The sequence below is a fragment of the Kogia breviceps genome, chromosome 4 (genome assembly GCF_026419965.1).
Source record: "Kogia breviceps isolate mKogBre1 chromosome 4, mKogBre1 haplotype 1, whole genome shotgun sequence".
In the NCBI taxonomy this organism is placed as follows: domain Eukaryota; kingdom Metazoa; phylum Chordata; class Mammalia; order Artiodactyla; family Physeteridae; genus Kogia; species Kogia breviceps.
Genome location: NC_081313.1, coordinates 40,419,230 through 40,441,999, shown reverse-complemented (window position 1 = coordinate 40,441,999; position 22,770 = coordinate 40,419,230).

Genomic DNA, 22,770 nt, shown 5'->3' with positions numbered 1-22,770 from the left:
TCTGGAAGACTGCTGACTGAAAGGGCAATGAACCAATTTGTTGCCCAGAAGTGGATAAATAAGTAAAATTCATTTTTATCTTAACACCAAAATGCACCATTAAAATGACAGTGCCTTGGGCTTCCCTGGTGGCGCAGTGGTTGAGAGTCCGCCTGCCCATGCCCCAGTCCGGGAAGATCCCACATGCCGCAGAGCGGCTGGGCCCGTGAGCCATGGCCGCTGAGCCTGCGTGTCTGGAGCCTGTGCTCCGCAACAGGAGAGGCCACAACAGTGAGAGGCCCGTGTACTGCCAAAAAAAAAAAAAAAAAAAAAAAAAAAAATGACAGTGCTTTGATTAATAAGTACCTTATGAGTACTAAAGACTTTGTAGATGTGTTTGTTTCACAACTAACCCATCCTCTCATCCTCTGTAAAACTGTTATAATGTGTGTCTCGATGCCATAAGCCTGATCTTGAGATTTGACAATCTAGCATGAACAGCACCAATGTGGCAGGACATGAAAGCCTTTTTAGACAGGGAAAACCAGTAAGCAAGTATAATTCATGAAACAGAAAGTAAATAAATAGGTGACTAATACTGAGGTCTGAAAGGAATGGCCTATCAATTAGGCAACAGCTTCTCACCATTTTACGAGGTGATATTACTAATCCCTTCCTATAAAGTCAAGGCTGCTAATGTGCCTGTTATTTTTTTTCCTCCACATTAGAATCTTTTTCTTTTTAATTTAAAAGGTTACTAAGATAGACAAATGAAGCAAAGAATGCTCTAACTCTGAGGGATTGAGTTGAGTCTTTATCTGTGAAGTGTAAAGGCATTTTCTGCTGACACTCCCGTGTGAACTTGCAGGCTGGTATGATAAACAGCAGTAATGCAAGAACAGCGTAACTCAGGAGACTTTAAATGATTGCGATCTACATCTCACTTTATAAAAAATTTAAATATTAATGATCTCTTTTTAAAATCAGTATGTTTTCAACTGCATGGGCATTTAATAAGAAAAAAATGAATAACGTTTAATATTGATCAAAAGCCCCTAAGCCACGAATTTAAAAAATTAATTTACTACCTCTTTGTTCTATTCATTAACTTGTAGGGGAATTAAAATAATCACAAATGATGGCAGTGATTGCAAGAAAAGTTCCTTATCTTATAATAATGCCACATAAAATTCTTAGAGGCTGAATATATTTGTTTCCATCCTTACGTTACACAGGCCATCTTTCAGTAATGGAAAGAAGCAAGGGATAAACTTTAGTTCTGATGCTTACGAATGATGACTCATTTCCAGTTTGGGAACCTGGAATGGTTTGATTTGCAAGCTCAGGTTTTGCTATTGGAAGCAAATGCTTCCATTCCCACCTTCTCCTCTGCTCTTTTTTCCTATAAAGTTCAAAGCTGAAAGAAAGTAAATATTTTTCCACTTGAACATTTTTTATTTTTTATTTTTCTGTAGATAGTAAGCATACTATCATCATTCTTGAACTAAAAATGACAGATGTTTTAAGACAGTATGAGGTCATTGATTTTAGTTGCCTGATTTAGTTTTGTCAGATTAGATATTTCTGTTACTAAAGTTGATTTGGTTGTTCTTTTTTTTAAAGAAAACATTTTTAATCTTACAGTACAGTACCTTGAAAAGTACAGTAGTACAGTACAACAGCTGGCATACAGGGGTTGGCATCGAGTGAACAGGCAAGAAGAGTTACTGACTGGAGGAGGGCGAGGAGGTGGGAGATGGTAGAGCTGAAGGATCATTAGCAATAGGAAATGGAGGGCAAGCTGCAATTTCACTCACGCCTGATATACTTGGACATGCAGATGCACGTTCGCATCTTTGAAAGTTTGCAACTTGGAGGTTCGTATGTAGGGGACTTACTGTATAGTTCCCTGTGCTATATAGTAGGTCCTTGTTGTTTATCTATTTCATACCTAGTAGTGTGTATTTGTTAATCCCAAGCTCCTAATTTATCTCCCCCCATCCTCCGCTCTCCACTTTGGTAACCGTAAGTTTGTTTTCTAGGTCTGTAAGTCTATCTCTGTTGTGTAAATAAGTTCATTTGTATAATTTTTTTGAGATGTTACATATAAGTGATAACTTATAACATTTGTCTTTCTCTATCTGACTTACTTCACTTAATATGATAATCTCTAGGTCCATCCATGTTGCTGCAAATGGCACTATTTCATTTTTTCCTTATAGCTGAGTAATATTCCATTGTGTGTGTATATGTATGCAAATATGTATTACACACACACACACACACACACACACACACACACACCATATCGTCTTTATCCATTCATCTGTTGTTGAACATTTGGGTTGCTTCCATTTCTTGGCTATTGTAAATAGTGCTGCTATAAATACTGGGGTTCATGTATCTTTTCAAATTAGAATTTTCTCCAGATATATGCCTGGGGGTAGGATTGCTGGATGATATGGTAACTTTTAGTTTTTTAAGGAACCCCCATACTGTTTTCCACAGTGACTGCACCAATTTACATTCCCACCAACAGTGTAGGAGGCTTCCATTTTCTCCATACCCTCTCCTGCACTTATCTGTAGATTTTTAAATGATGGCCATTCTGACTGGTGTGAGTTGATACCTTATTGTAGTTTTGATTTACATTTTTTCCAATATTTAGTGATGTTGAGCATCTTTTTTTTCTTTTTCTTTTTTTTGCTTAATAAATATTTTGAATGATATAATGCATGAATATGGAGGAATGAATATACAAGAAAGTAAACATGACATTTTAGTAAAGAAAAACGTGAAGAGACTGAAAAGAAAAACACACTAAAATAGCTATAAGTAGACTGTATTACCCTATTGAAATACAAGGACTTTTATATTAATAGAAAAAAGTTCAGATGTACTGTTTCCAAGACATGGCTCTTCAGACAAAACTGGAAAAGCAGTATTGTAAATATAGGACAGGCCTGCTATCCCATGCCATGAAAATCAACAGAAAAGAGAAAACATTAACTAGGAGAAAAGAATGTTATCTTTAAAAAAAAATTGTTATACAGCAGGTTCTTATTAGTCACCAGTTTTATACACATCAGTGTATACATGTCAATCCCAATCTCCCAGTTCATCACACCACCCCCACCTCCCCCCTGTGGCTTTCCTCCCTTGATGTCCATACATTTGTTCTCTACATCTGTGTCTCAATTTCTGCCCTGCAAATCAGTTCATCTGTACCATTTTTCTAGGTTCCACATATATGCATTAGTATACGATATTTGTTTTTCTCTTTCTGACTTACTTCACTCTGTATGACAGTCTCTAGATCCATCCACGTCTCTACAAATGACCCAGTTTTGTTCCTTTTTATGGCCGAGTAATATTCCATTGTATATATGTACCACATCTTCTTTATCTATTCATCTGTTGATGGGCATTTAGGTTGCTTCCATGACCTGGCTATTGTAAATAGTGCTGCAATGAGCATTGTGGTGCATGTGTCTTTTTGAATTGTGGTTTTCTCTGGGTATATGCCCAGTAGTGGGATTGCTGGATTATATGGTAATTCTATTTTTAGTTTTTTAAGGAACCTCCATACTGTTCTCCATAGTGGCTGTATCAGTTTACATTCCCACCAACAGTGCAAGAGGGTTCCCTTTTCACCACACCCTCTCCAGCATTTGTTGTTTGTAAATTTTCTGATGATGCCTATTCTAACTGGTGTGAGGTGATACCTCATTGTAGTTTTGATTTGCATTTCTCTAATAATTAGTGATGTTGAGCAGCGTTTCATATGCTTCTTGGCCATCTGTATGTCTTCCTTGGAGAAATGTCTATTTAGGTCTTCTGCCCATTTTTGGATTGGGTTGTTTTTTTTAAAATATTGAGCTACATGGCGCTGTTTATATATTTTGGAGATTAATCCTTTGTCCATTGATTCATTTGCAAATATTTTCTCCCATTCTGAGGGTTGTCTTTTCGTCTTGTTTATGGTTTCCTTTGCTGTGCAAAAGCTTTTACGTTTAATTAGGTCCCATTTGTTTATTTTTGTTTTTATTTCCATTACTCTAGGAGGTGGATCAAAAAAGATCTTGCTGTCATTTATGTCAAAGAGTGTTCTTCCTATGTTTTCCTCTAAGAGTTTTATAGTGTCCGGTCTTACATTTAGGTCTCTAATCCATTTTGAGTTTATTTTTGTGTATGGTGTTAGGGAGTGTTCTAATTTCATTCTTTTACATGTAGCTGTCCAGTTTTCCCAGCACCACTTATTGAAGAGACTGTCTCTACTCCATTGTATATCCTTGCCTCCTTTGTCATAGATTAGTTGACCATAGGTGCATGGGTTTATCTCTGGGCTTTCTATCTTGTTCCGTTGATCTATGTTTCTGTTTTTGTGCCAGTACCATATTGTCTTGATTACTGTAGCTTTGTAGTATAGTCTGAAGTCAGGGAATCTGATTCCTCCAGCTCCGTTTTTTTCCCTTAAGACTGCTTTGGATATTCGGGGTTTTTTGTGTCTCCATACAAATTTTAAGACTTTTTCTTCTAGTTCTGTAAAAAATGCCATTGGTCATTTGATAGGGATTGCATTGAATCTGTAGATTGCTTTGGGTAGTATAGTCATTTTCATAATATTGATTCTTGCAATCCAAGAATGTGGTATATCTCTCCATCTGTTAGTATCATCTTTAATTTCTTTGGTCAGTGTCTTATAGTTTTCTGCATATAGGTCTTTTGTCTCCCTAGGTAGGTTTATTCCTAGGTATTTTATTCTTGTTGTTGTAATGGTAAATGGGAGTGTTTCCTTAATTTCTCTTTTAGATATTTCATCATTAGTGTGTAGAAATGCAAGAGATCTATGTGCATTAATTTTGTATCCTGCAACTTTACCAAATTCATTGATTAGCTCTAGTAGTTTTCTGGTGGCATCTTTAGGATTCTCTATGTATAGTCATGTCATCTGCAAACAGTGACAGTTTTACTTCTTCTTTTCCAATTTGTATTCCTTTTATTTCTTTTTGTTTTCTGATTGCTGAGGCTAGTACTTCCAAAACTATGATGAATAATAGTGGTGAGAGTGGACATCCTTGTCTTGTTCCTGATTGTAGAGGAAATGGTTTCAGTTTTTCACTGTTGAGAATGCTGTTTGCTGTGGGTTTGTCGTATATGGCCTTTTCTATGTTGAGGTAGGTTCCCTCTATGCCCACTTTCTATAGAGTTTTTATCATAAATGAGTGTTGAATTTTGTCAAAAGCTTTTTCTGCATCTATTGAGATGATCATATGGTTTTTATTCTTCATTTTGTTAATATGGTGTATCACATTGATTGATTTGCATATATTGAAGAATCCTTGCATCCCTGGGATAAATCCCACTTGATCGTGGTGTATGATCCTTTTAATGTGTTGTTGGATTCTGTTTGCTAGTATTTTGTTGAGGGTTTTTGCATCTGTACTCATCAGTGATACTGGTCTGTAATTTTCTTTTTTTGTAGTATCTTTTTCTGGTTTTGGTATCAGGGTTATGGTGGCCTCATAGAATGAGTTTGGGAGTGTTCCTTCCTCTGCAGTTTTTTGGAAGAATTTGAGAAAAATGAGTGTTAGCTCTTCTCTAAATGTTTGATAGAATTCAGCTGTAAAGCCATCTGGTCCTGGACTTTTGTTTGTTGGAAGATTTTTTTTTTTTTTTTTGCGGTACACGGGCCTCTCACTGTTGTGGCCTCTCCCGTTGTGGAGCACACGCTCCGGACGCGCAGGCTCAGCGGCCATGGCTCACAGGCCCAGCCACTCCGCGGCATGTGGGAATCTTCCCAGATCAGGGCACGAACCTGTCCCCTACATCGGCAGGCGGATTCTCAACCACTGTGCCACCAGGGAAGCCCTGTTGGAAGATTTTTAATCACAGTTTCAATTTCATTATTTGTGATTGGTCTGTTCATGTTATCTATTTCTTCTTGGTTCAGTCTTAGAAGGTTATACCTTTCTAAGAATTTGTCTGTTTCTTCCCAGTTGTCCATTTTATTGGCATAGAGTTGCTTGTAGTAGTCTCTTAGAATGCTTTGTATTTCTGCAGTGTCTGTTGTAACTTCTCCTTTTTCATTTCTAATTTTATTGATTTGAGTCCTCTCCCTCTTCTTGATGAGTCTGGCTAATGGTTTATCAATTTTGTTTATCTTCTCAAAGAACCAGCTTTTAGTTTTATTGATCTTTGCTATTGTTTTCTTTTCTTCTGTGTCATTTATTTCTGCTCTGATCTTTATGATTTCTTTCCTTCTGCTACCTTTGGGTTTTGTTTATTCTTCTTTCTCTAGTTCCTTTAGGTGTAAGTTTAGATTATTTATTTGAGATTTTTCTTGTTTCTTGATGTAGGCTTGTATAGCTGTAAACTTCCCTCTTAGAACTGCTTTTGCTGCATCCCATAGGTTTTGGATTGTCGTGTTTTCATTATCATTTGTCTATAGGTATTTCTTGATTTCCTCTTTGATTTCTTCAGTGATCTCTTGGTTATTTAGTAACGTAGTGATTAGCCTCCAGGTGTTTTGTGTTTTTTACGTTTTTCCCCCTGTAATTCATTTCTAATCTCACAGCATTGTGGTCAGAAAAGATGCTTGATATGATTTCAGTTTTCTTAAATTTACTGAGGCTTGATTTGTGACCCAAGATGTGATCTATCCTGGAGAATGTTCTGTGCGCACTTGAGAAGAAAGTGTAATCTGCTGTTTTTGGATGGAATGTCCTATAAATATCAAATAAATCTATCTGGTCTATTGTGTCATTTAAAGCTTCTGTTTCCTTATTTATTTTCGTTTTGGATGATCTGTCCATTGGTGTAAGTGAGGTGTTAAAGTCCCCCACTATTACTGTGTTACTGTTTATTTCCTCTTTTATAGCTGTTAGCAGTTGCCTTATGTATTGAGGTGCTCCTATGTTGGGTGCATGTAAATTTATAATTGTTATATCTTCTGATTGGATTGATCCCTTGATCATTATGTAGTGTCCTTACTTGTCTCTTGTAACATTCTTTATCTTAAAGTCTGTTTCATCTGATATGGGTATTGCTACTCCAGCTTTCTTTTGATTTCCATTTGCATGGAATATCTTTTTCCATCCCCTCACTCTCAGTCTGTATGTGGCCCTAGTTCTGAAGTGGGTCTCTTGTAGACAGCATATATATGGGTCTTCTTTTTGTATCATTCAGCAAGCCTGTGTCTTTTGGTTGGTGTATTTAACCCATTCACGTTTAAGGTAATTATCAATATGTATGTTCCTATTACCATTTTCTTAATTGTTTTGGGTTTGTTTTTGTAGGTCCTTTTCTTCTCTTGTGTTTCCCACTTAGAGAAGTTCCTTTGACATTTGTTGTAGAGCTGGTTCGGTGGTCCTGAATTCTCTTAGCTTTTGCTTGTCTCTAAAGCTTTTGATTTCTCCATCGAATCTGAATGAGTCCTTGCCAGTAGAGTAATCTTGGTTGTAGGTTCTTCCCTTTCATCACTTTAAGTATATCATGCCACTCCCTTCTGGCTTGTAGAGTTTCTGCTGAGAAATCAGCTGTTAACCTTATGGGAGTTCCCTTGTATGTTGTCATTTTTCCTTGCTGCTTTCAATAATTTTTCTTTGTCTTTAATCTTTGCCAATTTGATTACTGTGTGTCTTGGCGTGTTTCTCCTCGGGCTTATCCTGTATGGGACTCTCTGCGCTTCCTGGACTGGGGTGGCTATTTCCTTTCCCATGTTTAGGGAAGTTTTTGACTATAATCTCTTCAGATATTTTCTCTGGTCCTTTCTCTCTCTCTTCTCCTTCTGGAACCCCTAATATGTGAATGTTGTTGAGTTTAATGTTGTCCCAGAGGTCTGTTAGGATGTCTTCATTTATTTTCATTCTTTTTCTTTATTCTGTTCTGCAGCAGTGAATTCCACCATTTTGTCTTCCAGGTCACTTATCTGTTCTTCTGCCTCAGTTATTCTGCTATTGATTCCTTCTAGTGTAGTTTTCATTTCAGTTATTGTATTGTTCATCTCTGTTTGTTCTTTAGTTCTTCTAGGCCTTTGTTAAACATTTCTTGCATCTTCTCTATCTTTGCCTCCATTGTTTTTCCAAGGTCCTGGTTTATCTTCACTATCATTATTCTGAATAGTTTTTCTGGAAGGTTGCCTATCTCCACTTCGTTTATTTGGTCTTCTGGGGTTTTATCTTGTTCCTTCATCTGGTACATAGCCCTCTGCTTTTTCATCTTGTCTGTCTTTTTGTGAATGTGGTTTTTGTTCCACAGGTTGCAGGATTGTAGTTCTTCTTGCTTCTGCTGTGTGCCCTCTGGTGGATGAGGCTATCTAAGAGGCTTGTGCAGGTTTCCTGATGGGAGGGACTGGTGGTGGGTAGAGCTGACTGTTGTTCTGGTGGGCAGAGCTCAGTAAAACTTTAATCTGCTTGACTGCTGATGGGTGGGGCTGGGTTCCCTCCCTGTTGGTTGTTTGGCCTGAGGCAACCCAACACTGGATCCTACCTGGGCTCTTTGGTGGAGCTAATGGCGGACTCTGGGAGGGCTCACACCAAGGAGTACTTCCCAGAACTCTGCTGCCAGGGTCCTTGCCCCCATGGTGAGCCTCAGCCACTGCCTGCCTCTGCAGGAGACCCTCCAACACTAGCAGGTAGGTCTGGTTCAGTCTCCCCTGGGGTCACTGCTCCTTCCTCTGTGTCCCGATGCGCACACTACTTTGTGTGTGTCCTCCAAGAGTGGAATCTCTGTTTCCCCCAGTCCTGTCAAAGTCCTGCCATCAAATCCCACTATCCTTCAAAGTCTGATTCTCTAGGAATTCCTCCTCCTGTTTCTGGACCCCCAGGTTGGGAAGCCTGACGTGGGGCTCAGAACCTTCACTTCATTGGGTGGACTTCTGTGGTACAAGTGTTCTGTAGTCTGTGAGTCACCCACCCAGCAGTTATGGGATTTGATTTTGCTGTGATTGCACACCCCCTACTGTCTCATTGTGGCTTCTCCTTTGTCTTTGGATGTGGGGTATCTTATTTGGTGAGTTCCAGTGTCTTCCTGTCAATGATTGTCCAGTAGCTGGTTGTGATTCTGGTGTTCTCACAAGAGGGAGTGAAAGCATGTCCTTCTACTCTGCCATCTTGGTTCAGCAAAAAAAGAACGATTTGGATTTTTGTTTTTTGTTGTTTTCTGTATTGTGAGAAAAGAATGTTTACTTTCATAAAGTATTTTAAAATGTTCAAAAATTAACATATACTAATGTTAATACTGATACAAGTCTTAGTATAATATTTAAAATAGCTTAAATTTTTTTAGTTATTAAATTCTGTGCTCCTGTAATTTATAAACACAACAAAGCAAAGCCAAGGACACAGTAGTTAAATTGATTTTCATAATCCTTCTTCTGTAGGATCATCTGGAATGTATTAAACACATCTTCCCTTTACCTTACCGTAAAATCTAAGGGGAAATAAATATTTTTACAGAAGTGAGTCAATCACATTTGAAGTTAGGGAAATTGAGGGCACACTGAGATTTCTTTCTTCATTAAAGTAACTCCAAAGATACTTTACTTCATGGTTTGTTCTGGCCAAATAAAAAGAGGAATTGGGACCAAGATGCAAGAAAAGTATGTGTTGTGTACAGTATCTGTGCTGGGATATGATTTGAAAGACTGAGAAGAAACTTTACATATATTCCAACATATCACATATCTTTACACATTATTAACATCTTAAAAAGCTGGACATAAAATAGTGTAAAAGCCAACATTATGTCATGAGGAGCAGAAAAGAGAAGAAGCAGACATTATAAACTTTCTTATATGCTTTATACCAAAATCCTTAAAAAAATAAACTGGAATGTGGCTTGCAGCCATAGGTGCAAAATAGATTATAAATTAATTTGGAAGCAGGTGTTTCCATGGTTATCGGAAAAACAATGCCAACTGAACATTTCCATAGCATTAAAAGAGCAGACTATGGTTATACTTACAACAGGCAAGAAAGAGAAATAAGATCATAATGCTGGAACATATTCCTCAGTCTCTGAAACAAAACCTGGAGCCATAAATGCTGCAGCTGGAAGAGTTTTGTAGGAGTTTTGATCTTGGTGGGCGAATTCGGCATTAACATCTTTAACTCAGATGCATAGCTTGCAGTAAAATCCATATCCACAAGGTATTTTCTATTCCCAACTGTGAAGTTTCTGCTCTTGCTTTTTCTTTGAAGAAGAAATAAACAAAGACCAAAAATTATTGGATTCGTTAAACTTCAATTTGTCATTTCTTGGAGCAAGTGAAGTTGCAGAACAGAAATTCTCAAGCTAGTCATATATATAGTTATGGTATTATAATACTTTATACTCACTAGCACAGAATCCCATTCCATTGGTGAGCTGTGTTGAAGAATAACAATGTCTGTGCTTCCATGGGCAATATTTTCCTCTGATAAGAGTTGTGTTTCCAGTTGATCACAGATTCCATCTACCAGTTTTCCTATGCTGAATTCTGGCAGTTCCCACCACCTTATTTTCAGTTTAGGGCAACGAAAGAAATCTGATATGGGGCTCATTTGTCATTTTATTCCCTGGCCTTGGCTAAATGACAATTGTGACATCTCTCCACTCTATCCTCCATATAACTTGGACATGTTGTGGGATATATATAAAAATTACAGAAATTTACCTGGCCCTCCTAATAGCCACTTGCTTGATTATTAATGGGATTGTCAGATAGTACATTTGATTTCATAATTAAAATATGCATACACATTTAATATAAAGTATATATTTGAATATATACATATAAATACTAAAGATGTAAAGAAATAAATACAGTTGATTTTTTCATGCTTTAGTGGTAATTTTAATCTCTGCCTGTATTTTCATTAACTTGAAACTCCTAGGCAAGAAATAAATGACTCATGTACAAACAGTTAATCTCCCACCATTGTCCTCAAGTTGAGTAATCATCTGCTGATTTGTCTGGTTATTTAGGTTTGGTTGAATCATATGGCATTGTTATTTCCATAGGAGAAAAACAATTGAATATTAGTAACAGCAAGTGATTCAACCTAGTAGATTCAAGTTCAATCACCAGTCATGTATTTCCCTTTGTTGGTTCCAGCTAATAATATTAGGACCAGGAATCTTTCCCCCAAGCACTTCTATTGGAGAGACTCAGCTTTACCCCGCTAATTTACCATATGCCCTTGTTTCTTCTTTAAGGGGCCCATTTTCTCTGCCTTCATGTTTCTTTTCCTTTCTTCTGTTGTTTCTGCAGGGGAGGGGGAGAAAGAAACGAAGAATAAAGAAATATGGCAAATGATGAGGTGTGGTTCGTCCCCAAATCATCCTAAAGATTCTAAACTCAAAAATGTTTGGTTATAAGTAGATTTTTGTAGAAACTGGGCCTTCTGCCTGGTTTGATGTATGGGAGCGTAGAGGCAGAAGCTCAAGGAAGCCAGTCCTGAGCACTCACAAGAATCACGGGGAAGATTCTGCTTTTCACAGTCGTATAGAATTCGGGTCTGTCCAAGTTTAAATAGATCTCCAAGTTCCCTATTTGACATCTGTGTTTCATTTGGGGTCCTGTCCAGTATCGTTTGAATTAAGGGGCAGAGCTGAACCAGGAGTACAGCCTTGTAATGACTTCCAAACTGTGGCGGTACACTGTGCAGGGCGATTAGGGATTTGTTGGATTAGCTAAAAATTTGGATGATTTTGGAAATTCCATTGAAATTTAGAGAAAATTTATGGAAACCATTCTGAGATAGGCAGTACAGCCTTTGGGGAAAGTACACTGTTTAATATTGGCTATTTCAGAAAGAAGGTAGGTATGTGTTGAATCACAAACAAGATGGGTGGTAACATCTGTCAGTATAAGAACATACATAGGACTTCCTGGTATGCAGTGTCGTTTAGTCAACGGAGAGAAGAGACATTTTGTGGCAAATGCCTGCTAGTAGGAAAAACCGTTGCTTTTCCAGAAATTCAGGTCAGGAAATGGGAAAGAAATCAAAGAGGTGAACTGCTGCAGCACTATCAGCAAAGGTGCTCCTATAAACACCTAACCCTTTCTTGTATATGGATGAGGCTCTAGAGGGAGGTGCTGCAGAGGGCAGGGTGCCCACTTAATAATATCCAGGGTGGTCTCTGACTCTGAGTATGAAGAAAACGTGGCACAAGGTTTAGATTAGGAGTTTCACCCCCTTCTTGGGGCTCCCTTAAGCCTAGTGCTGTTGACTGTATTGACAACAGTGCTACATTCACAGACTTCTCTCCAGGTTTCTTGGAGACCTCTGGAACCTGCTAGACCTTCCAGAGAAGACCTTGTCTGTTTGGGCAGAGTCGGTGAGACCCCTTAAATGAATAAAGAGGCAAAGCTGGAAGAGGATTCCTATAAGACCTTTAGAGCCTGGATTTCTCTAAGGCCAGAGGAGAAGAATGGGGGAAGTTAGGGCTGTGTGGTGAAGTAGGTGTGGTGTGAAGGGGAACGGAGTGCTAAGTGGTCATCATGCTTTGTCTTCTCCTTACCTTTTCCTTTGGGGGAGAGCTTGGTAAAAACTGAAAGACTGCGAATGTTCCCCTTTTCACCTTCACTTAGGGGGAATTTTAATAAGGTGGAGAAAATTACATTCACTAGAATTCACTTAGACAGATGTCCTGTTTAGGAAAGTGTGTGGGATTTAGAACAAGATTCCAACGATATGTGTGGAACTCTTTTGAGCTAGATAAGCAAAGAACTTTCTCACTTCTTGGAGGGGAGGAAAGGAGAGACTAAGTACTGGTGGATCCACCCAAATGACGGAAGGTCACATGTTCTATAATGCAACTTTCTTCATGACTGTGTAACAAGGTAATAAATTCAAGAAATGCTTGAGCAGGAGTGGATTTTTGGTGGCAGCCAATGAAGAGGCTGTGTGGAATTATGGGAGCACTTGGACTGGAGAGCATGAAGCCAGGGATAAGGATGAGAAAACTGGACATTACCTGTAATGTTCTGCACTCTCACAGTCTGTATAATTGGCAGCCAAGTTTAACCAGATTTGTGATGTATATGTGTATGTGTGTGGTTACCTAGCTAAATAAAAGGAGTCATGTCTTCTTGGGACTCTTCATGCCCCAGGACTATATGTTCCCATGGAAGCACTTTACATGCTGTTTTGTAATTATCCTTCTGACTTATTTTTTTCCCTGGACACAGACACTTCCAGTCCATTGAGTTATCACAGTTCCCTCATTGAAAGGTGTCCTTGTCTCGCAGTTTTCTTAGGAAGTCCACGTAGATGAGGCAAACTTCTTTCAAATAATTTTAACCTTGTCCCTGTCAGATGAATCTAAGAAGACCAAAAGAAAAAGGGAGGGAGGGGGAACCCCCTTGTGAATCCTCTGTGACTGCCATACTCTTGCTTTCACATCTTTGTTTATCTTAGCCTCTTGCCTAAATGCCTTTCTTCCACCCAAATCTTATCCATCCTTCAAGTCCTAGCTAAAGGCACATGTCCTCCTGAACTTTTCTCTGATCTTTCCAGTCCTTGCTGATCTCCTTTCTAGCATTTATCTTGTCTTTAATTCCACTGCATCCTCTTTGAGGATGAGGCATATTTTATGCTTCTAAAACTTCCGCGGTACTTAGCACAATGGTGAGTGCATAGCAAGCATTTCATTTAAACACATTTCTTACTAGCTGTGTGCAAATGTGGTCTATTGATTAAAGATGTAAGCCCTAGAGGGCAGAGCCTAGGGCTTCTGGGTGTTTTTTTTGTTTTTGTTTTTTAAACAGGGCTTCACACATTTTAGGCTGTTTGGCTATATTGAACAATGAAGGCCATGAGAGTACTAGAAACCTCATTAAAAGTTTACATGGGATGCATGCTTAGCTCTGATACTTTATGATGGATGTGAAACAGCAATGAGCTGTTCTGTAGGTGTACTCCCAGTGGCCAGAACATGCCAGGAGAACAATTATAACAGTTATTACCTACTGAGATTTTAACTGATTTTCCTTTGTGCAAATATTGCCATAAAGCTAAGGAACCCAACGTCTTGACTTTGAATTCATCCTGAATTAAATAATGAATTATTATTGCTAGAAAAGACATAAGAGCAAAGTATAAGTAGATAATCAGCAACCATTGGTCCAGTATTAAGACTGGAAAAATGGAATTGAGCCAGTCTCTTTACTCACTTAAAGAGCTCATACCTTTCTTAAAGCCTTGTGTTATTAATAATAATAATAAGAAGAAACTTTGTCAGCTACTTGGATCCAGAGAGCATTCCAAGACCAACAGAAATGATTTCAGGGAGCCAAGTCTTCAGGGTTTGCATAATTGCTAAACACTGTACTTCTCAACTTTCATAAGACATATCCATCTTCAAAATTTATTTATGAGATAAATAATTGAGCCTGAAAATTTGATGCTGACATTCCCTGCCTATTGTGGACCTCTATAGAGTTGTCTTCATCACATTTTCAGTAGTGTCCAAGAATGACATTCTTCTGACTTCTTTTAAGCAGCGACTGTGGAAATTTCTAGTGTAAGTGATTGCCTCAATTTTGGTAGCCATTTCCTTGGGGGCATACAGTTGTGCCTCTTTCACTTGTGGAACAGGTCCTGCAGAGTGGAGGAGTCACATCCTTCCCTCAGTCTTCCTCCATGCCATCAAGACTATGGAAGGTTTGACTTCATGAAAAGCCTTTATGTATCCTAGACAAAGGATATTCTTTTTCATCCCTGTAAAAGTGATCTTGCCCAGGGAGTCACATAGAGAAGGGTTGAGTGAGGCAGGAATGAACTGACTTATTGATATATCTCCCATGAACTCTGGATTGCTTTAGAGCGGTGAAATGAGCAGTTGAATGATTGTCTAAATTCCGAGGCAGAGAACTGACTTAAGAACAACAAACACAGTTTGGGCCTGCATAAGATAGAGGGCTTTCTAGGGGATCAGAAGAAACCTGTTTTGCACACGTGTTACTCTAATTGTGATCCAGAGCTATGGAGAATTTCAGTGTGCTGCGGTTCCTGCATTGAGACCACAGCTGTTATAATTCAAGTCCCTCCGCACCCTGCATGGTGGTTTTGCATTGTTGCATAGGTCCATAATAGGATGCACATAGAAAAATAAAACAAGATATCAAGGCTTGTGCTTGGTTCCAGTGAATGGGAGTAGCTTTGCTCCCACAGTTAGGTTTTGATCTGTCTGAAAGGCCTTTGGAGAGGCAAATGTACAAACTGAAAACTTCTTCCAGTATATAGAATCACTTGTTTTAGCGCTTACAAATGAGGATTGCACATGCTTTTATTTTAAGTTGCAGTGGAAGGCAAAATTAAAGGAAACAAAAACAAACCTCTGGTGTTCCAGAGACTGACAACCAGGTCAAGAGGGTATAAGTTTCTGTTAATAGGGTTTTTTGGTGTCATTGCTCGTAAAAGTTGATTTGGTCCTGAATGTTAGTCTTCTGGATATAAAAAATATTACATATATATGTATATATATATTTTTTCTGACTCTTGCGGTAAGAATAGAAAATGTCCATTCCTTTTCATTAATGAAGTCACTTGATTGTGTGTGAGTCATTTAGTGGTCTGCTTTTATTTTTATTATTATTATTTTTTTTGCGGGCCTCTTGCCGTTGCGGCCTCTCGCGTTGCGGAGCACAGGCTCCGGACGCGCAGGCGCAGCGGCCATGGCTCACGGGCCCAGCCGCTCCGCGGCACGTGGGATCTTCCCGGACCGGGGCACGAACCCGCTTCCCCTGCATCGGCAGGCGGACTCTCAATCACTGCGCCACCAGGGAAGCCCCGTGGTCTGCTTTTAAATTGGTGGGTATGAGTTTCCTTGAGGGTTGTCATCCTATATATTGTTGGCACAATATTGTGAAGCATGGACCCAGCAGAGTAGACCAGTTTTAAGATAGTATGTTTGGTTTGCTGCACTTTCTGGGATGAGGCAATAAGGTACTTCATCTCTGTGAAATTAACCTTTTAAAAAATATCAACAACAAATAACTTTTCCTTGGTTATTCAGAACTCCTTATTGAACTATCAGTATGATTGCTTTTAAATTTTGAAAATCTTGTTACACTATCCTGGGTGACATTGTCTCCAGTCTTAAACTGTCTTGGGTGTTCTTACCTCTCCAACTTTCTACACAGCTTTTCTTTTCTCTCTCAACTCTGTATAAATTGCTTCACGGTCACCTTCCCATGTAGCTACATTTCAGGGCTTTCTTGCTCCCATTCCCATAGCCCCTTATATATTTTATTGGTAAAGGGATTATAAATTCTTCAAAGGTTAGGAACTGTTATATGTTTACCTCTGTATCTCTATTAATCTGAATGTATGTATTAACTCAAAGATTATTACCCACCTCTTACTTCTTTCACGCACCTTTGCTTCTTTTCTTAATATACCCTCTTTTTACCATCCCACTGATATAGTACTTTGTTAATAACTTTAATGCAGTGGTCCTCAACCTTAACTACATATTGGGATCATTTGGATAGCCTAAAGAAATACTGATAGCTGGGTCCTGTCCGCAGGAATTCTGATTGAATTGGTCTGAAGTGTGGCCTGGGCTTTGAGGTTTTATTAAAAGCTCGCGAGGTGATCCTACTATCCGGCCAAGGTTGAGGGCCACTGCTCTTGTGCCCTGTCAGTTCCAATCGTGAATTTGAGTTTACTTGGGTTTGCACTCTATGCACATGTCTAGCGCTTTAATCTTTGCAATGATGTTTAAAATGATGATGATGATAATAGTAAAAATGATAACTAACAATAATAGCTAACTGTTATTGATCACTTCTTGCCAGGCAGTAAATATAGTTTATTTTACTTTTACAAAAATAATGAGATAAGAAATAGTATTATTCCCATTTTACAGATTAGGAAATTTAGGCATAGGGAAGTTAAATAAATTCTCCTAAGTCACATAATTAGGAAATGACAGAGCTGAGATTTGTACCCAGGCAGGTTAACCTCCAGAGTCAATGCTTGCAATCACATTATGCTGTTGCCTGTCACACCTTCTTCTTGGGATAATGACTCCTGATTAATGGGGATTTCCAATTTCTAGAAAAAAAATGCTAGCCAGTCACATAGTATTTTCCCTGTTACTTTCATCTACTTACTCTGCCCTGCGAGGTATGATGAGGAAGAAATTTCTTCTAAAGAGGGACCAGGCAGATCAAAATATAGGAGAAAAACGTGCTGCAGAGACACAGAAACATCTAATGCAGTGTTTTCAACTGTGGTACTGTTGACCAGTAGAATGCCCCCATCAGTTGTGACAATCAAAAATGTTTCAGACATTGCCAAATGTCCCCTCCTTGAGAACCACCACTCTAATTAGACAGCTTTTAAGCCAGTAATAGTAATTAAACTTGGAGTAATAAGATGTTTTGACTGATGGTGACAACTTATTTCAAAACAAACATATCATAATTTATTTATTCAAATGAAAGTGTTTCTACCCAAGTAATCTACTGGGAAGATGACACTCTTATTCCAACAATGCTGCTGTTGTTCAAAACATTTAAAAAATTGTCTTCAGATCTTGTAGTACAACTTAAAAATACTACCCAGCATAATAAATCATCCTTTGCATGGTGAATTTAATATTTAGAAATCTCTAAAAGATATTTAAAGCCAAGTCTGGTGAGTAGGGTGTGTTGATGAAGATGAACTGTAGAGTTTTTTTGTAACTCTAACAGCGTGGTCTTTCTTGTGTGGCTCATAAACTGTCTTTGACAGCCATTAAATAAGAAGAATCCAAATTAATGTTCTGATTAGTGATGCTCTTTGTAGAGGTCCTTCCAGAACTTCTCCTCTGAAGGACAGTACTATATAACAACACTGTATAATGCTCATTTTTGTTTGAAAATAAATTTCATTTCCTAAGCATCATATATCATGCATGTACTAAGAATTTTCATGAGTGAGCAAGTCCTAGTACTAGAGAATAGCGGGAAGGCTTCCTAAAGGAAGTTAGTCTTGAAAGAAGGAAAAGCCAAGGACTGGCTGAGAAAAGTTGGGGAAACAATTCAGGTAGGGGCAGTAATTGTGCAAAGCTTGGAGGTGGGAGGGAGTTAGTCATGAATTAAGGATGGTGAGCAGGTGCACTTAACTAGATTGGAGAGTCTGAGTGGAGGACTGTGGTCTTAATCCTGGCCACATTATCAACATCACCTGAGAAGTTTATAAAAAGCGATAGCTGCCTGAATCCCACACCGGACCTTTAAATAAGACACTGCTGCTGTGGTGTCCTGAGTCTCTGTTTTGTTTTGAAAATCTTCACAAGATATCTTAATGCATATACATGTTTGAGAATCAGTTTAATAAGACATATACTTGGTTGAGTAAAGGGAGCCTGCAATCCATGTTTTCCATGCTCACAAAGTGATAGTGGGCTAGGTCAGGCTTCTTAACAGGGCAGTAAGAACCTCATGCAGTTTTGTAGATACCAAGGTGATGATACCAATTTAATATAAGAGAAGCCAAAAGAGGTTAAATAACTTGTCCAAGTTCATCTAGCCAGTAAGTGCAAAGCTGAGGCGTAATTCCCAAGTCTTTTGATTTCAGCTCCCACATGGACACATCAGAGAAAGAATTAGGGACTTTGTTGGAGAATAGGAGTGGGAGAGAGGTTAAAATAATAATGGAAGGTGTCTATACCTTTATAGGGCCTTAGAGAGCAGGAGGGAAGAAAATGAAAATTGAATATCCACAATGTGCCAGGCTGTATCTCATTTAATCTTTCCAGTACCCCAACAAGGTAGCAGCAGTGCATGCAAGTGTGCTGAGGCTTAGAGTGGTCAATAACTTGTCTGATGCCACACAGATAGGAAGTGATATTCAGACCACACTTTGGAGCTGGCTCTGGAGCTCATCATGCTCTTTTTATTATCTCATTTGGCCCCTTCTGAGAGTAGTGGTTCTTTACTGAGGACAGTTTTGTCCCCCAGGGACATATGGCAGTGTCAAGAGACATTTTGGGTTGTTACAATTATGGGGTACGTGGGGGCTTCTGCTATCTAGTAAGTAGAGACCAGATATGCTTCTCAATAATGTGTAGAATAGCTACAAAGAATTATCCAGCTCAAAGTGGCAATAGTGTTGAGATTGAGAAACCTTGATGTAGGAGGATGGTTGTAGCTCAGGAAGTTGGCAATGAAAGAGAAGTTTATGGGTAAGATGATGAAGTGACTTCAGACATTCATGTATTAGTTAGGTGTTCAGTTAAATCTAGCTGTCTCATCTCCTTCCACCTGAGAGTTACTTGAGGCTGAGGCAGTGCTCATTGTATTCTAGTAACTGACCTTATGCCTTAACTGACTGCTTCTTTACATGAGCCCTCCTTCAAGACCCCACATGGGTTTACCACAAGAAGAGTTAGTTTCTACCCACCTATTAAGGTGAAGGAGTTTTTCTCCCCCATTTTTTTTCTTTTTTCTCCTGTTTATTATTATTATTATTACTATTATTATTAATTTTTTCCCTCTTTATGGCCCATTGAGTTCTTAGCAGATTTGTTATACATTTGCTCCAAGGTTCTCTTTTTAGCCTTTTGTTTGAGGGAGGTGGATCCTTGTTTACCAGGACCCAAGTGGAAACGTCCAAGCCCAGAGGCCACAATAAGGCAGCCATTTTTAGTCACTTTCCACCTGGGCTGAATCTGATCCAGAAGATAAGAGGCAAAACATTTCCCATTATCAGACTCCTAAGCCATCTACTCCCCTGATTTCTCCCACGGATATTCTTGTTCCAATGCCAGTAAGCCCACATACTCTATTTGTGGTGGCTTGAAGCCAAAATCCAGGTGTGATATTCCAAAGCATTCTTGCAGAGGAGTTTTCAGCTGGTATTTTGTTTACCTGCATTTTTGGCCAGTCTCAATCCTTCGGGAGCCAAAAGCTTACAGAACTGAAACACCTCGAGCTTTTACCATACCTATCTATGAAATATGTGTGAATACAGACTTTACACAGTGTGTCTGTGGCCTTCTGTGACTCCTTCTTTGCCTATTTCTTTCTTTAGGAAATTCCAAGAGGCTGTGGAAACACCTCCTATTTAGCTACTGCTGACTGGAAATCTGGTACCCTCACAAAGTGCTCTGAGGTCTTTGGCAGGAAAAAAAGCCCTCTAAAATCAAGGTATGTTGTTCTTGGGATTATTTCCTATATTTTAGTAGAAGACTCTTCTTGAATGTTCATCTTAAGGCAGCGCTGGAGGAAAATCATAATAAATAAACTAGCCATAATGAGTTCTTCCACTCTGTCCATTCTAGGAAAAGACTTAAATGTAATATAGGTTTGGATTTTTGGTGTGTTTGGCTTTGGGATCACCCTCCTCTTTGACTTCTTTGGGGCCATTGTGTTGTTCTGCTTACTTTGGGGCTGAGATGTGTGTGTTCTGGCTGTGGTTCTGTGACTTCCTCCTGTGCTCGCCTCTGCTACTGCTCTAGCCTTTATCTCTGATGTCTGCCTTGGCCTCTGGTATGCAGGGCAGTGGGGCAGGTGGAGGGTCATGAGTTAGCAGACAGTGAATTATGGCAGAGCGCCTGCAGGCAAGTTCTGCTCTTATTACTTTTATTGTTGACACATAGACTCTCTCAGTCTTATTTCTGTTATCTGTAAAATGGGGATAATACTCTCGGCCTCTTCATCCCACACCTGAATCAGGACTTTGCCTTGTTCACCATATCTAGGTTAAGTCTTGGTGCCTAGTAACCACACAATAAATATATGTTGAATAAATGAATAAACATCATATAAACTTCTCCAATTCTGAATGAATTTAAGATATTGCTTTCTGGGAGAGGAGGTTGTACCTTAATCTGTTTTTATTAAACATAAGATAAAATAAAAATGTTTGACAATATTTCTGGCTTGACTTGTTTCTGGCCCTGGGCCATAGAACTATTAGACGAGCACAAGGAATCAGATTATCATAGATTTTTCCATATCAGTACTTACGGGCCTTTCAGAGTACACAGTGTTTTTGTTCCTAGGCATGGTTTTAGTGGAAATTGATTATTACTATTTGTTATGTACTTTTAAAGGGAAAATCATTGTGTAGACTCTTCATCTAGATTATTTGAATCTCAGTTTTTAAGATTTATGTGAAGAAGATATAGGATGTATGTAGATTTAGTGGATTTCTTAGTCCACTGCACTGTATATTGCCCAGAGACTTCAAAGCAGGGAGACCCCTGGTCTTGGCTTTCAGCTTGGGGAGAGTAAAGGCATCTACAGTCTATGCCTGTCTCTTGATTCATAGGCATGATATACCCACACTTGCATAGACACATGTATACACACATTATCAGGACAGTGGCAGCTCATTTGATAGCTAACTTTGTTGTTGGAATACTGAAACTTGAGTGCGTGCTTTTGCCTTTTGTTAAGATTCTTTGTTGCTCTCATGTTGAATCTTACATAACTAGAGCTTACATATTTCTTTGTTTAAATTACTCACTGGTAATTTTCCTTCTTTGAACACTCCTATTATTAAAATTTGAAATGTTAGGACATTTTTGCCATTGGTAACCTGTCTGATCCTTTAGCTAAAAACGTCAGGACCACTTGAAACTTGGACTTTTTAGATTTGAGTTTTTTAGAGATTTTAGACTTTAAACTTTAGATTTTTGAAAGACAGTGAGGTGTATTTACTAGGTTATGCAACACTGTCATCTGGGTCTGGACCAGCATCCATAGTCAGTCAAGTTTTTGCAGTGAAATGCATGATATGTATACCAAGAGGGACAAATCAAGAATGTAAATAGCCTCGTGGAGATTCAGGTCAGAGTTTTGCCACCATATGAGTTTTCAGATCAAGCTAGGTTTGTCACCAGAAGAGTTTGGGAAAAAAAAAAACCCTTTTGCTTTTTAGAAGCTTTTGGTTATCTGAGTTACGGAAAAATGGTTGTAGACTGGTATTTTCAAAGGGTTGTAGACACAATTATTAATTAGCTTTATTTTTTTGGATTTCATTAAGAAGAGAGAAACCTCATTTTATCCAGAGCCTTGTGGAGGGAGGCAGGTGGCTTGCCTTGGGGTCGGTCCATTGTCCTCTACAGAAAGCCTGCAGTGTTTCTGGTCACAGTCATTTGAAAATCAGCTCAATGTATTTCTTTGTGCAGGCTGTTAAAATGGCTTGGATTCCACTAGAGGGCAGTTGGGCCTTATCTCAGTGGACTTTATGGTTATCAGATCTGGTACCGTCAAAATGGGTAATTTTCGCCATTGACCAACACTCATTTCTGTTTCTATTCAGCATCTGTCTGTCCCACTTTCATCACCTACACTTCTATATGTCACACTTATTCCCACGCTTATATCCGGCCTAGGCCATTCTTCTGAACTCTTACTCAGCATTTTCTTGTTGGCTGTTTTAAAGACCATTGAATCTAGACATGTTGAAGGTTGACCTCAAGAACTCCACTGCCTATTATCCACCCCCAGTTCTCTTCTTCCTGTGCTCCTTGGCTCAGGGAAAGTCACCCCTGTCTATTTGCTTATGCAACCCTTGGAACCTAGGCTTCATCCTTGATACTCCCTTTTCCTACATAATTCCTCATCAGAGCCCCTCCATTTTACTTGCCAAATGCCTCTCAAGGTCTTTCTACTTTTGTATGTCTCCACTCCTAGCTACCACCTTCTTTTATTTGGCTACTAGCCACCTAACTGGTCTTCTAGCTCTAGGCTTGTCTTTCTCTCTTCTTCCAAATTCCTCTTTTATCCTCTGCTTTTCCTTCTGCCAACTCTAGACCTTTCAGTCAATCTCAGCTTCTGTTCTCACACTTGTATATTTACAT